The following is a 15,265-nucleotide window of genomic DNA, read 5'->3' as shown; positions in this document are numbered from 1 at the left end:
CTGACCAGCATAGACTGTGATTTGCAAATTTTAAGCCCAGTATTCCAAGATCCTTTCAAGTACCGTAGGATTCTCTTGACCACACTCATGTGTACCATAGTAGGAGCATGCAGGAATTGACAAACCTTGTTGATAGCGAAACAGATATCCGGACGAGTCAATGTCAGGTATTGTAGTGCCCCTACTAGACTACGGTACTTGGAGGAATCATCAGGCCCTAGCTTATCTCCATCATTAACACTGAGCCGATCAGAAATAGATATAGGTGTATTAACAGGCTTACAGTTACTCATACCTGCCCTCAACAAAATATCCGAGGCATACTTTTGTTGTGACATGATTAAGCCATCCTCCACCCGCTTGACCTCAATACCAAGAAAGTAATGAAGATCACCAAGATCTTTGAGAGCAAAGTCCGCCTGCAAATCCTTCAATAGAGCTTTTGTGGCTGTAGGAGATGAGCTAGCAACAATAATATCATCAACATACACAAGAACAAACAAAGTATATCCACCCTTGTTATAATAGAACAAAGAAGTGTCCGCCTTTGAAGGAACAAAGCCAAGCTGAATAAGCTTGTTGCAAAGCCGAGCATACCATGCACGTGGAGCTTGTTCCAGCCCATAGAGTGCTTTGTCTAACCTGCAGACATAGTTAGGATCAGCACTGTCAATGTAACCCGGTGGTTGTTGCATATACACCTCTTCATCTAGTACTCCATGGAGAAAAGCATTCTACACATCTAGTTATCGTAATGACCATCCCCTAGAGACTGCAATAGACAAGATGAGTCATATAGTGGTGGCCTTAACCACTGGACTAAACGTGTCCTCATAATCAATGCCATAGTGTTGCTTGAATCCCTTCGCCACAAGCCTTGCTTTATATCTATCAATAGATCCATCAGATTTGTGCTTAATTTTATAAACCCACTTACAACCGATCACATTCTTGTCTTTGGATGGAGGTGGTACTAGCCGCCATGTTTTGTTCCTTATCAAGGCTTGATACTCATTGTGCATTGCCTCCACCCACCGTTTGTCACGTAGTGCATCAGCAACCGAAGTAGGTTCTCCTGTAGAGGAACTAGCAAGGGTACACAAGCGAACAGTGCCATCAGTATATGTTTTCGGTTTAGATATACCGTGTTGGAGTTAAGTTGTCGATCGCGAGGGCGCAAGCGATGCTGCAGGTGCACCGTCCACAGAGGATCCACTTGAGGAGTTTGCCAGTGTCGGGGACGTGTCTGGTGCGAGATCCGACTATGGCACGGTCGAGCTCAGAGCTGACGGAGATCCGCTTGACATGGCCGTAGAAGATCTGCCTGCGGATGTCAAAGGTTGGCAGGTAGACTCGCGAAGCGTACGCGGTGGATAGGACGCGGGCGGCGCTGAACCCGAAGCGGATGCGATGTCAGTTCAAGGATGATCTGCTAGAGGATCCACCTCAGAGTTAGCGCCACGGTTGTCGTTTTCTTCCAGCATATGATATGAGTTTGTTGAGGGCATTCCAGCACCGTTTTCCGCTTGATTTAACCCCGATTTTCTTCCTGTGTCTGTTCCTTCACATGATGAGCTTGGCAAAGCATTAGTGGTTAACGGAGAAGAATATTGATCATGCAAAATTGCATCCCCAAAAGTGGCATTAGGACTATAAAGAGAGTTTGGCAACAAGGAAATTTCAGCCCGTAGGCGAGCTCCAGCGTTTGGATGCATGGCCGCAAAGGGAAAAACATTCTCATCAAAGATTACATCTCTAGATATATAGACATGCCCTTCATTCGGTTCCAAACACTTGAAACCCTTATGTAAATTGCTGTAGCCTAGAAAAACACATCGCTTGGATCGAAACTGGAGTTTCTTACTATTGTAGGGACGCAAGTTTGGCCATACCACACAGCCAAAAGTGCGTAAAAAGGAATAATCTAGTTGATGACCAAATAGGCGCTCAAATGGGGTTTGATCATTGATAACCTTAGAAGGGAGACGGTTAATTAGAAAAAACTGATGTGAGGCAAGCTTCATCCCAAAATTTTAAAGGAACTGAAGCATGGGCAAGAAGGGTAAGTGCCATCTCTACTATGTGGTGATGTTTCCTTTCTGCAGACCCATTTTGTTGATGTGCATGAGGACAAGAAACATGATGTTCTATGCCTATGCGTTTAAAGGAGTTCAAAGATTGATACTCCCCACCCCAATCAGTTTGGACTACACGGATCTTGTGATTAAATTGCCTTTCAACAAGATTCTGAAAGTCATGAAAACACTGAAAAACTTCAGACTTTCTACGCAGAAGATAGATCCAAGTAAATTTACTGTGATCTTCAATAAAGGAAACATAGTACTCATGCTTCCCAACTGAGGTTGGAGCAGGCCCCCACACATCTAAAAAAATAAGGTCCATAGGACTCGATGACACACTTGTTGATTTAGGGTAAGGCAACTGATGACTTTTACCTTGCTGATAGGCATCATAGACAGTATCACTATTAGAATGAATAAAAGGCAACTGGTGACGACTAAGGACTTGTTGCACTACACGACTAGATGGATGACCTAGTCTATGATGCCACAAGGAACTCGACGGCTTGGTGACTCCAAGCACTTGCTTATTGGTGGAAGACTTGAATGGATAAAGCCCCTTTTCACATCTGCCTTTGTGGAGGATTTTCTTCGTCCCCTGCTCCTTGATCAAAAATGATTGGGATGAAATTCAAGGAAAGCATTGTTATCACGTGCAAGACGATTAACAGAAATAAGATCTTTTGAAGTAGCAGGAACATGAAGAACATTGTTTCGATGGAGAACACTATTTGGGGAATGCAAAGTGCTATGACCAATATAATCAATCTCCATACCTATGCCATTTGCCGCGTGGACTTGATCACCTCCGTTGTATTTCTCACGCAACGTGAGCTTCTCAAGATCTCCAGTGATATGATCCGTGGCTCCAGAGTCCACATACCAATTTGTATCAACCCCATATGAAGTTGTCGCTGAGGAAGCAGTCTTTTGCGGTGGCTCGGAGAAGTCACGGTCAAATCTCTTATAGCAGCGATACGCCATGTGTCCTTCCTTGCCACAAACTTGGCAGAACACACCTTGAAGGAAATTTCGGCCTCCACTGCCGCCACCGCCACGACCACCCTTCTATCCTCGTCCAAAGCCTCCGTGGTTTCCACCACCACAGCCGCGAGGATTGTTGGAATTTGCACCGCCACGGCCTCCCTTCGACGCAACGTTGGCAGAGGATTGGGAGCCTCCACCGTGTAGCTCCTTCCGTTGCTCGAAGGAGGTGAGCTGGGCGTAGAGTTCCGGGATGGTGATTGGCTCAACTCTTGCCGACACCGAGGTGATGACAGCGTCGAAGTCCTCACCGAGTCCCGTGAGAATGTACAAGACCAGTTCTTCATCCTCCAGCTTCCGACCTACCGAGGCCATATCATCGGCAAGTCCCTTCATCTTGACGAAGTAATCCACGACGGACGACGTCCCCTTGGTCGCAGTTGCAAGCGCCATGCAAGTGGAGATCACGCGTGCACGAGATTGTGACGCCTGAAGCGCCTAGATTGCAGCCCACAATTCGGCTGCGGTTGTGCACGTCGACACTCGAGCAAAGATCTCCTTGGAGAGAGATCCAAACAGGTAGCTCAGAACCTGTTGGTCTTTTGCCTCCCACTTCTCATACTCCGGATTTGGGACCGGATTCACCTTCTTGTCATCGCTCGTCCCGTCTTCGAGAAACGGAGACGGAGGTTTCGCCGAGGGTTTGATGTACCCAATGAGTTGAGCTCCCTTCAACGTGGACGACACATGGGCGTACCACATGCCATAGTTGCCACAGGTGAGCTTCTCTGTCACGGGAGGGAGAAAGTCGAAGGAGAAAGCAGCTGCGGCGGTGGTAGAGTGCGCCATAGATTTGTTTCCGTGAGGAGAGTGGCTCTGAATACCATGAAAACGTAGTGGGAACGAGATAACCCTATCTCGGGTCTCTCGGTGCATGTTAAATAGGATAGGGAACAGCCCCCTATGTGGCGTTACATCAGATTAGGTTTGTTACAATAAATATGGAGATCATATCTATCCTAACGCATGTACAAGAGAGAATATCTCAACTAACACGCCTGTCCAACATCTCTGGACCTTGCGTCATGTACAAGTATCAAGGATACTAATCCTATTGTCTAACAGATAGCGCCCTGAAATCCTTCGAGAGTGACGCCACTGCTATCATGGTCGTCGCTGCTTCAAGGGGTTTGGATGTCCCAAAAGTGGCTCATGTGATCAATGACGACCTCCCCAAGAGCATCAAGGATTACGTCCACAGGATCGGAAGAACTGGAAGAACCGGAAAGCTGCTAAGGGCCTGCTGGAGCTAATGACTGAGGCGAAGCGGGATGTGCCTGAGTGGCTCATGGAGTATGCAAACAGGCCGTGCTGCGGAGGGTCCAGCTATGGCGGAAGAGGCCGAAGCGGCCACGGAGGGTTTCCCGAAAGAGACTATCGCCGCAGCAGCGGTTATACTATGGTGGCGCTGGTGGTGTCGATTCCAGCTGCAGTGGCGTCTACTCAGGTGGTGGCGGTTATTTTAGCAGCGGTGGTGACTACTCTGGCGGCGGCGGCAGTAGTGGTGGAATTTCCAGTGGTGGTGGTGGTGGCAAAAGCGACGTCTCCTACAGATCAAGTGCTCCTCCTCCCTGGTACTACATCATACATACTTCATGGGCACCGCGGACATCAGCGCCTCTGGTTGGGACTAGCCAATGCCCACGCGTGTACTTAACTAGATAGATAAGCGTGCTCCGCTGCGCGCGCCAGCTCCTGCTATGCAAGTCATGATGCGCGAGCTCGATGCATGCATTAGATGATACAGTGCTGTATTCGTGCATCATTTTTAACGTGTTGCATGAATTCAATCAAGTACACAAGTGTTCGAAGTGTGATAACGATGCTATGCATTTGGGGTAACAACAGCTGACGATATGTTCAACTGGTAACAACAGTTACGGTATGTTTTCTGAACATTAATACACACGATCGTACAAAAAAGTTATGTTGAGTTCATTGTTTTAAGATCTAATCTTTAAAACAATCTACCTTGAAAAAATACTTTTAAGTTTGTAGGTACAGAAGAGTCCAAGCTCCTGAAACTGAGCTATCACCCATACACATGTCATGTATGGCAGTGCATGAACAGACTGGAAGATATAAAACAGAGGAAACGTTTTGAGCTAACAATACCCAAATAGGTTGGATACACAGAAAGGCAACATCACACCACGTGTTTATTTCATCCTAACTAAGTATGCGCTTTGATCAATTGATTCTGTATTGTTTAATTTGCTGGGTCGGAAGTGAAACGACCTGATTTCCGTGAAGGGAAATCCACAGAGTCGAAATGTAATAAGACCGTTGTAGATCATATTACCCAAATTCCAGTCGAATATCACATCCATACAACGTAATTTCAGAGTACAAATAGTGCAGAATTATATAAATTATTACATCGCCGCATTGGCGGAATCAAAAGTAGCATTCATTCAGAACAGCTTGAAGATAAGATCACCAAACTCGAGCATAGGAACGAACCCCTCAACCGTCAAACTCCTCGGAGCTATACTCCTCAGCAGAACCTGTGTGCCAAAATTTATCAGTACGATTTGTACTGGACACTCCCACCCTATGAGCATTGCTTTGTGGAAATTAGATGCTAGTTGGATATAATCAAAAGAAACCTATAAGGCTGGGGTTTCCTATATATTAGCATATCAAGTATATATTAGTATAGTCAAGTTTTAACACCATTCCCACACCCATTCCACCCCATTCCCATCAGAGCCAGGTTTCGATCCTGGGATCGATATACCATCATCTCCACACCATCACCATACCATCGCTCAGTCGATAGGCCAACTCTCTCTCGGCACTGTCTCAAGGCCTGTAGCCCCGCCTGTAGCCCCTGGCTACGACCGACACTCTCTCACGGGGGAAGAAGAGAAGGACTCAACTCTCTATCTAGTTTAAGCGAAACACAGGAAAGGTCCATAGCCGACAAGTCGGCTCATGTATCGATCGATCAACCATACACTCTGCAGAAGTTTTACATAACCACAAGATCCGCCTTCTTCGCTGACCGTCGTCAACTGGGCTGATTTCGGCTACTTGCTAGCCTAGGATAATGCCACTCTACCATTCAGTCCTAGTACACCCCAAGTCTAATCTGGGGCGGCTGAAACTGTGAGTCATGAGCCAGGTCCACAAGGTCTCCATGAAGTCTCGGAAGGGTGTGGGGGAATCCTCCACGCCCCGTACCTCCTTACACTGTCCGCTATCAACCTAGCAGTAGTGGCAATATCCTACCAAGTAGTCTGACCGTCCCGCACCATATAGGACGAGTGGTACGTAAGGCTTCCCAGTGAATCTGAGTACTAATAAGTCCTTAGGGATGACCAAGCCAGAATGTCTTCATCAGGGTTTCCATTTACCGTGCCACCACAGCACCTCCATCCCGGGCTCCTCCCATCACAGGTTCACACCCAGAACCACCTCATATACCATTTACCCACCATAGGTATCCATTCCAGGGGTGCCCAGATAGCACCCCGTGGAAAGACTTGCCCTAGGCTCGTCGTATACTCCAACTTGGTCGACACAACCCTCACCCTCTACACACCCAAGTCACACACGCAACACTCTCCCCATAGTCCAGATAACACCAGTTTCCACCACGCATTTAATGTAGTATAAGCATAGAAGAAGTATAAGCAATGAAATATAGCATTAAGCGTGTGTCTAGCCTAATAGCAGGGTATGCAGGGGTAAGGTTGCGTCAAGGTAAAGGCCATCAAGTAGGCATACTACCATGCAAGTCCTACCATAGTGTGAATATAAAAGTAAAGCAATAGCTGTTCTATATTAGCCATGCATAATAGGTGCTACGAGATTGGGTGGGATGTGGCACCTTCAGTGTAGTCATCGCCGTGCACCTCACGGTACTCACGATCCTCATCCGTCTGGTTCTCCTCCGAGTCTGCATACGATCGAATTATAGTCGCGTTAGCGACGTCTATAGAATAGCACAAAGAAGCAATGAAAATTCAAAAGAGCCAAATGCACTCAAACATGGGTTCATTGCGTAAAGTTCGATTTTCGATGAATTTTGGTCCTGGTTTCATATTTTTCTAAGGTCGTATGAATTAGTTATGAATTTCTGAAGTTTAAATCATCTCTGAAAATGGGAAAAGGCTGATTAATTCAGGGCTGACACGTGTCACACTATGACTGGTCCACGTGGCATGCTGACGTCAGCATGACGTCATCATCTCGGCTCCGAACTGACAAGTGGGGTCCTGCTGACGTCATCTTAACGTCAGCATGACATCATCAATGTCATCAGTTCCGACAGGTGGGACCAGGGCTCTTGGGTCACTGACATGTGGGTTCGGTCAAAGTCAACGTCAAGTCAACGGGCGAGTCAATGGTCAACGGATCATATTCACTGACAGGTGGGACCAGAGTTGCTGTCGTCAGCAGCTGATGTCACCGTGACATCATCATGACGTCACCTCGGCTGTGTTTGTTACTGACAGGTGGGACCCGCGTGATGTCGTCATGATGTCAGCATGTCGTCACCTACTGACAAGTGGGTCCATAGTCTCTGTGTCGCTGACATGTGGGTCCGGTCAATCGGTCATCGTTGACCGGTCAACGGTCAACACACACCGGGTCCAAACTGGGCCGGTTGGGCCTGGATACGGGCTGGGCTTTGGCCCACCACGTGGCGTGCTATGGCGCTGCCATGTCGTAGCCAAGGGCCTCCATTGGGTTTGGTCCACAGGTCGGCCCACACCGCATGGCTCACGGTGGACTGGTGTTCATAGTCCATGGACCGTAGGCTGGGTCTTCGGTGGACCGAGTCTATCCTTCTTCCCTCTGTCCCGGTCCATGTGCACCGAGTGCAGGTGTGTGTGGTCGATGAGGGGAATTCTCTGCTTCCTTCCCCGACGTGTTCCCGCCGGTGGTGTGCTCACTAGCGAGCTCCCACAGCGGCGCTGGCGTCCAATTGAGGTGGGGAAAAGCTTCACCAGGCCTCGGCGTGTATGGTGGTGGGGTCAAGGTGGCGGCCAGGGCTTCATGGGGCTTCGGCCATGGTGGTCGGTGGCTCGACGTGACGGTGCTCGCCGGTGGAACATCTAGGGGCAGTTCCAGGGGTCCTGGTGCCCTGTTCTCTTTCAGACGGTTAGCGGAAGGCAGGATATAGCGTCGACAACGACCATAGGGCGTGGTGGAGTCCGCACGCGGTGATGGTGCACGGCGGAGCTCCGGCCGAGGTCCGGTGCTCGTGGCCAAGGCGCTGTGGCTGGCTAACGATGTCTCAGTCTACGCGGCTTTCCTCTAGACCTCACGGTTGTGCTCTATGGCTACATCCTAGTCCAGTGAGGCGACCGGGTGCGCACGGGGTGGCCGTGCCATGATGGCGGCGTCGTGAGCGTGGTGAGCGGGTGCACTGCTACGGCGTCCATGGGCTAGGAGGAGGTCTTAGCAAAGGACTCACCAAGTGGTGCTGGCGGCGTTCGGTGGTGGTGCGGTGGCAAGGCGTGTCGTTGGGGTAGGCACTCAGGGCGGTGCCTAGGCTTCGGTGATCGACGTCTCCGAGCTCTCTGCCCGCCTCCCCTCTTCCGAATTTCCTTCTCGGCCCTCTTCTCTTGGTGCGGTGCGGGCAGTTGGGCCACCGAGTGGCGGCGTCGTGGGCTGAGGAATCCCTAGGGTGCTCTGGGCGTCGCTTTATAGCCCCAAGGTCCGAGCTTCACCCATGGCAGACGGGGCGGACGGCTGGCGATGCACCGATTGCATCGGACGGCATCGCGGGTGTGGGTGGTTGGCGCAAAGGTTGCGTGGGCGCGGCACCAAGGGGACAGGGCCAGGTGATTCGCGTGACCCCGGGCCCGCGCCTGTCATTTTGGTCGGGACTCAGTTGGAGGAGGTGCCGACGTGGGGAGGAAGAAGACACTATGCCGGGAGTGGCTGACACGTGGGGTCCGGGTGGCAGCGGCAGCTGGTGGGGCAGACGGGCATGCGGGCGTGAGCGCGTGCTAGGCTGGCGTGCTGGGCCAGTCGCTTGGCCGCACGCGTTGGGCCGGCCTGCGCGCGAAGCAGGGCTGGCTTGCGGGCCGAGCAGGCCGAGCCGGCTGCGAGGCTTTCCTCTTTTCTTTTCTTTTTCTATTTTATTTTCCTTCTTCTTTATTTGAATTCAAATTTGATTTGGAGTTTGATTTCAAATCTGGTGTACCTCATCCATTAGATTATTAGATGTGAGGTCCACAACACTCTTATACATATTAGGAACTTTATTTAACTATTTTGTATAAAAAAATAGGTGTAGTTTTGTTATACAAAAATAGAACTAGTTTTCTCTTTAAGCATTTATTCTTTGGTTTGATTTATATTTACTTTATGGCTTATTACTTTAAAAGAGTTGTTAAGCATTACATAAAGCAAATAGAAATCCAAATCACCATTTGAATTAACAATGTTTGCTACTTTTTATTTGTTAGGATTTAAATAAACATAATTAACAAATAACATGCCATGCTCATGAAATTGTCTAGTTGGGTTACATCTAATGCAACACCTAGGGTTGGCTCCTACAGATGTCACTCAACATTGCATAGGGTAACAACAAAAATTTTATAGTTGTGATTTTTGGTGTGTGGATTTTTAGGTTGTTACAGTCCTACCCCCTTAACAGAATCTTATCCTCGAGATTAAAGCGTAACGTACTCTTCGAAGAGGTAAGGGTATCGTAGCCAGAGGTCAGACTCTTTCTCCCATGTTGCTTCTCTCTCAGTGTGATTGCTCCATTGGATCTTGCACATAGGAATAGTTTTGCTTCGGGTCTCTTTGGTATCTCTACCTAGAATTCTGATAGGATGTTCTTTATACTCAAGGGTGTTCTGGATGTCAAGTGTATCAGTCGGGATCACTTCATCAGGCACTCTCAAACACTTGCGTAGCTATGAGACATCGAATACGGGATGTACACCCGCCAATTCCTCAGGTAGCTCAAGTTTGTAAGCGAGTTTTCCAATTCTCTTGCGTATCTTGTATGGCCCAACAAATCTAGGGGCAAACTTGCCTTTCACGTGGAATCTGATAGTTCCACGTAGCGGGGATACCTTGAGATAGACAAAGTCTCCCACATTGAACTCCAGTTCTCTTCTTTTGTCAGCATAGCTCTTGTATCGACTTTGAGCAATCCTCAAATTCTCCTTTACTTGGGCAACTCCTTCTTCGGCATCTTGAATCTTAGCAGAGTCAAAGAACGATCTTTCCCATGGTTGAGACCATATCAAAGGTGTCTTACAAGGTCTGCCATACAGAGCTTCAAATGGTGACATCTTGATACTGGCTTGGTAGCTGTTGTTGTACGAGAACTTTACATAGGGTAGGCATTTCTCCCAATCAGAGCCATAATTTAGTACACTAGCATGAAGCATGTCTTCTAAGATCTGATTTACTCATTCAGTCTGTCCATCTATCTGTGGGTGGTATGCGGTACTGAAATCAAGTTTGGTCCCAATAGACTTGTGCAGGGCTTCCTAGAATCAGGACACAAACTGAGGACCACGATCAGATACAATACTAGAGGGAGCTCTATGCAGTCTGAGAATATGCTCAACATATAGATCTACTAATTTTTTGGCATCGGTCTTGGTCTTAACTGGTACAAAGTGAGCAATCTTGGTCAAACGATCAATAATCACCCAGATGGGATCATTTCCTTTCTGTGAACGGGGCAATCCAACTATGAAATCCATGGATATGCTCTCCCATTTCCACTCGGAAATGTCAAGAGGCTTTAACAATCCTGCAGGCCTTTGATGTTCAGCCTTGACTCTATTACAGGTGTCACATCGTGCCACATGTCCCGCAATGGCTGTCTTCATGCCTTTTCACCAAAAGTGTTTCTTCAAGTCTTGATACATCTTTGAACCTTTAGGGTGAATACAATACTTAGAATCATGGGCTTCTGACAGAATTTCCTCTCATAGTGCTGGATCAGAAGGGACACAGATTCTATCCTTGAACCAGATGGTTCCTTGTTCATCTTCATGGTGGTTGGTCTTGTAGCCTAGTTTCATCAGACCCCGGAGATATTCGATCTCTTCACAATTTTTCTGAGCTTGACGAATACTATCTGTGAGATCATACTGTATGCGGAGTTCATTCAACAAGTCATGTGATAGCATCTCAAGCTAGAAATCTTCAATCTCTTCCTTGAGTTCAGGTGGTACAGATTTCGTGATCAGAGTGTGACAGTAACTCTTGCGATTGAGAGCATCTGCAACTACATTAGCTTTTCCCGGATGGTAGTGAATTTCTAGGTCATAGTCTTTGATCAATTCTAGTCATCAACGTTGCCTCATATTCAAATCTTCCTGAGTGAAAAGGTACTTCAAGCTCTTGTGATCGGTATAGATATCACACTTGTTGCCTATCAAGTAGTGCCTCCAGATCTTCAAAGCATGCACAACTGCTGCTAACTCAAGATCATGAGTAGGGTAACGGTTCTCGTGTTCTTTCAACTGTCGAGAAGCATAAGCTATCACTCTTCCACCTTGCATCAATACACAGCCAAGTCCTTGATGGGATGCATCACAGTAGACCATGAAATCTTTACTGATATCAGGCAAAGCTAGCACAGGAGTTGTGGTAAGCTTCTGTTTCAATTCCTAGAAGCTTTGCTCACACTCAGGTGTCCATTCAAACTCCTTGGTCTTCTTCAGAAGGTTGGTCATCGGATGGGCTATCTTGGAGAAGTTCTCGATGAACCGGCGGTAATATCCAGCCAATCCCAAGAAACTTCTGACTTCAGTCACCTTACTAGGTTGATCCCATTCTTTCATAGCTTCAATCTTGGCTGGGTCAACTGTGACACCTTCAGCTGATAGTACATGCCCTAGGAAGGCAACTTTCTATAGCCAAAATTCGTATTTACTGAACTTTGCGTAGAGCTGATGTTGGGCTAGTTTCTCAAGCACAGTTCTCAGATGATGTTCATGTTCTTCAGTGGTGGGTGAATAGACAAGGATGCCATCAATGAATACTACAACGAACTTATCCAGTTCATCCATGAAAACCTTATTCATCATGTTCATGAAGTATGTGGGAGCATTCGTGAGTCCAAAGGACACCATGGTGAACTCAAACTGCCCATACCTAGTCACAAAAGCTGTCTTCGGGATGTCACTCTCTCGAATCTTCATCTGATAATAGCCAGATCTGAGATCAATCTTGGAGAAATAATTGGCACCTCATAGCTAATCAAGCAAATCATCAATCCTTGGCAGAGGGTACTTGTTCTTGATGGTAACTGCGTTCAAGTTCTGGTAATCAATGCACATTGTCATTGAGCCATCCTTCTTCTTAACAAACAGAATGGGGGATCCCCAGGGTGAAGCACTAGGTCTGATATACCCCTTTGATATGAGCTCATCAAGCTGTTTCTTGAGCTCGGCTAGTTTGTCTACTGACATGCGATAGGGTCTCTTGGCAATGGGTCCTGTTCCTGGCAAAAGATCAATGATGAACTCTATATCACGGTCTAGTGGCATACCTGGTAATTCTTTAGGGAATACATCGAGATAGTCTATGACCATAGGCACATCATGAATTGTCTTCTCCTCTTTTTGTGATTCTAAACTCGCTTTAAGGGCACACAGGATAGAAGTGGACTTTCCGGACTGAGGTTCACATCTAATAACTTGGCCCGATGGGTGGGTCACTTGGACGTATCTAGGTGAACATGATATGATACCTCAGTGAATGGTCAGCCAATTCATACCTAAGATGACATCTAGGTTTGTGGAAGGTAACAGGGTTAGGTCGGCTTCAAAGACAAGACCTTCAATGGTAAGACTCACTCCCTTACATATGTGGGTGCACTTTAGGTCTCCTAAAGGTGAACTGGTGATGATAGACTTTCTATGTGGGGTTATAGGCAGGTCATGCTCTCGTGCAAATTTGGATGATATGTAAGAACAAGTTGCTCCAGAGTCAAATAGAACTGATGCAGTATTGCCGTTAACTAAAAACATACCGTACACCATGTCAGGGGCAGCCTATGCTTCCTCGGTGTCCAGATGGTTGAGTCGTCCACGGGTAGCAGATCCTTTGAACTAAGACTTCTGAGCAGCTGAGTTCTATAGGCACTCAGTAGCTTTGTGACCTAGTTGGCCACAAGCGAAGCAAGTGAAAGGCGCACCGCCTGTAGGGGTTGGCGCAGGTGCCTTCTAGTTTCAAGTGCTTGGTGCGGAGCGGTTCTGTGCTGGGCGTTCATTCACAGAGCGGGAACGGTTGAAACGGTCCTAAGTATTGCGGTCCTGAGCATAACGGTCCCAGGTGTATCGATCCTGAGCAGGGTGGGAGTATTTGGTGGTGTAGCCTCCACTACCCCTACTTGATCTAGGGTTGTCATCCTTGTTGTGGCGAGAGCGTTCCCTGGGTGGTGCATCTCTGCGGAACCTCTTGCGATCATGACCACGGAAGGACTCCTTAGGCTTACGCTTCCTCTCCCTGTACTCCTCTCTAGCTTCAGCACGGTCCTTCTCGATCTGAATACAGCGATCCACCAGCGCACGTAGCGTGCTACTCTCAATACCGCCAAACTCCAGCTTGATGTGTGGGTTAAGTCCCTTGCGGTAATAGTACAGCTTCTCCTTCTTAGAGTTCACAACATAGGAAGGTGCATAGCGTAGAAGGTTGGTGAAACAAGTAGTGTACTCAGTCACCATGTCCTTTCCCATCTTGATGTTGCAGAACTCCTCAGCTTTGGCCTCCATGATACCCTTAGGAATGTGATACTCAGTGAATGCTTTGGCGAACTCTTCCCACGAGATGTTGGCAGGGTCCTCATGGGAATCACTGAAACTGTCCCACCAGGCACGTGCTGCACCTGTGAGCTGGTGTGTGGCAGCTCCAACACACTCATCGTCGATGAAAGTGGTGAGGTCAAGCTTCTTCTCCATCTCCATCTCCTTGAGCCAATCATCGGCTACAAGCGGGTCAGGGTCGGTGCCATCATAGGTAGGTGGCCTTAGCTTCAGAAATCCTTCCAGCTTCCTTTGGAAGTCATTCTGCTGGCCTCCCTAGCGATGGTTTGCTCCGTCTACAAGAGCTGCAAGAAGCTGGGCCTATTGCGCCATCACCTCTGTCAGGGTCGGTGGTGGTGGTGGCGGAATGTTCTCCTTAGGCGGCGGGGTATTCTCTAGGTTGAAGGGTATCCCTCCACGTCCACGGCCATGGCCACGGTTGTTGCCACCATGTCCCCCCATTTGGTTCGACTGGTTGAGGGGTGGGCGCACGTCCACAATTCATTAAGCGATCAGATTGGCGGTTCGGCATCTGCAACATGGATCATAGGAATTTTAGTGTTTGTGCCATAAGTGCTAATAATTCAGTATGATTACATAATTTTTGATGATTTAAAGAAAAACATTTATACTATCCAACAATCATTATGAAGAAGCAATAAGATCCATAAGATGCAATAAGATCCAAACATTCATTACATAAGTTTTATTACATGGCATCATCTCCAGTAGCTACACTTGGAGACTCGCGAGAATCGTACTACGCATAGTGTCTCATATTACATCTCATAAGGGGTACATCATGGGGTACAACTTATGGAAGCCACTGACATGACTCCTGACCACGTAGGGTCATCAACTCTAACTCGTACACCGCAGCTGTGATACGACTGTTCTCGATCTCGATCTCCTCATCAGACTTGTGAAGTCAGAACACGTACTTCAAGGCCTCAGCGAGCTCCTTAGTAGGCTTGGCTCCAGGTAGGGTAGGGCAGGTGTCTAGGTTTAGGCGAGTTAGGGCTAACTCAAACTCCTCTATCCTAGGCTTTGTCTTGCTGTGAATCTCCTTGGGTAGCTGATCCCACATACCCTTCATCTCCCTGAGGCGCTTCTTGTTAGACTTCTACCAAGCCTGCCATGTCCTCTCACACTTGTCCTATAGGTACTCGTTCTGCCTGAGTGCCTCGATCAGGTGACCCTGGTTGCGAACGGCCTTCTTCCTGAACTCCTCTAGATCCTGAGTCATGGTCTTGTTCCGGGATTAGATTTTCAGCATATCAATCCCCTTGGACCTCTCTCTATCTCCTCTACAGTTGAACTCAGCCTTCTTGTCATCCAACTCTCTCTGCAACTCCAAGACCTTGCTGTCGAGGTAGCAGTTCCTGTTGCCTAGGT

Source organism: Miscanthus floridulus, chromosome 19 (assembly GCF_019320115.1).
Source record: "Miscanthus floridulus cultivar M001 chromosome 19, ASM1932011v1, whole genome shotgun sequence".
Classification (NCBI taxonomy): domain Eukaryota; kingdom Viridiplantae; phylum Streptophyta; class Magnoliopsida; order Poales; family Poaceae; genus Miscanthus; species Miscanthus floridulus.
The sequence above is the reverse complement of the archived record's forward strand: the minus strand, read 5'-3'. Positions refer to the sequence as shown.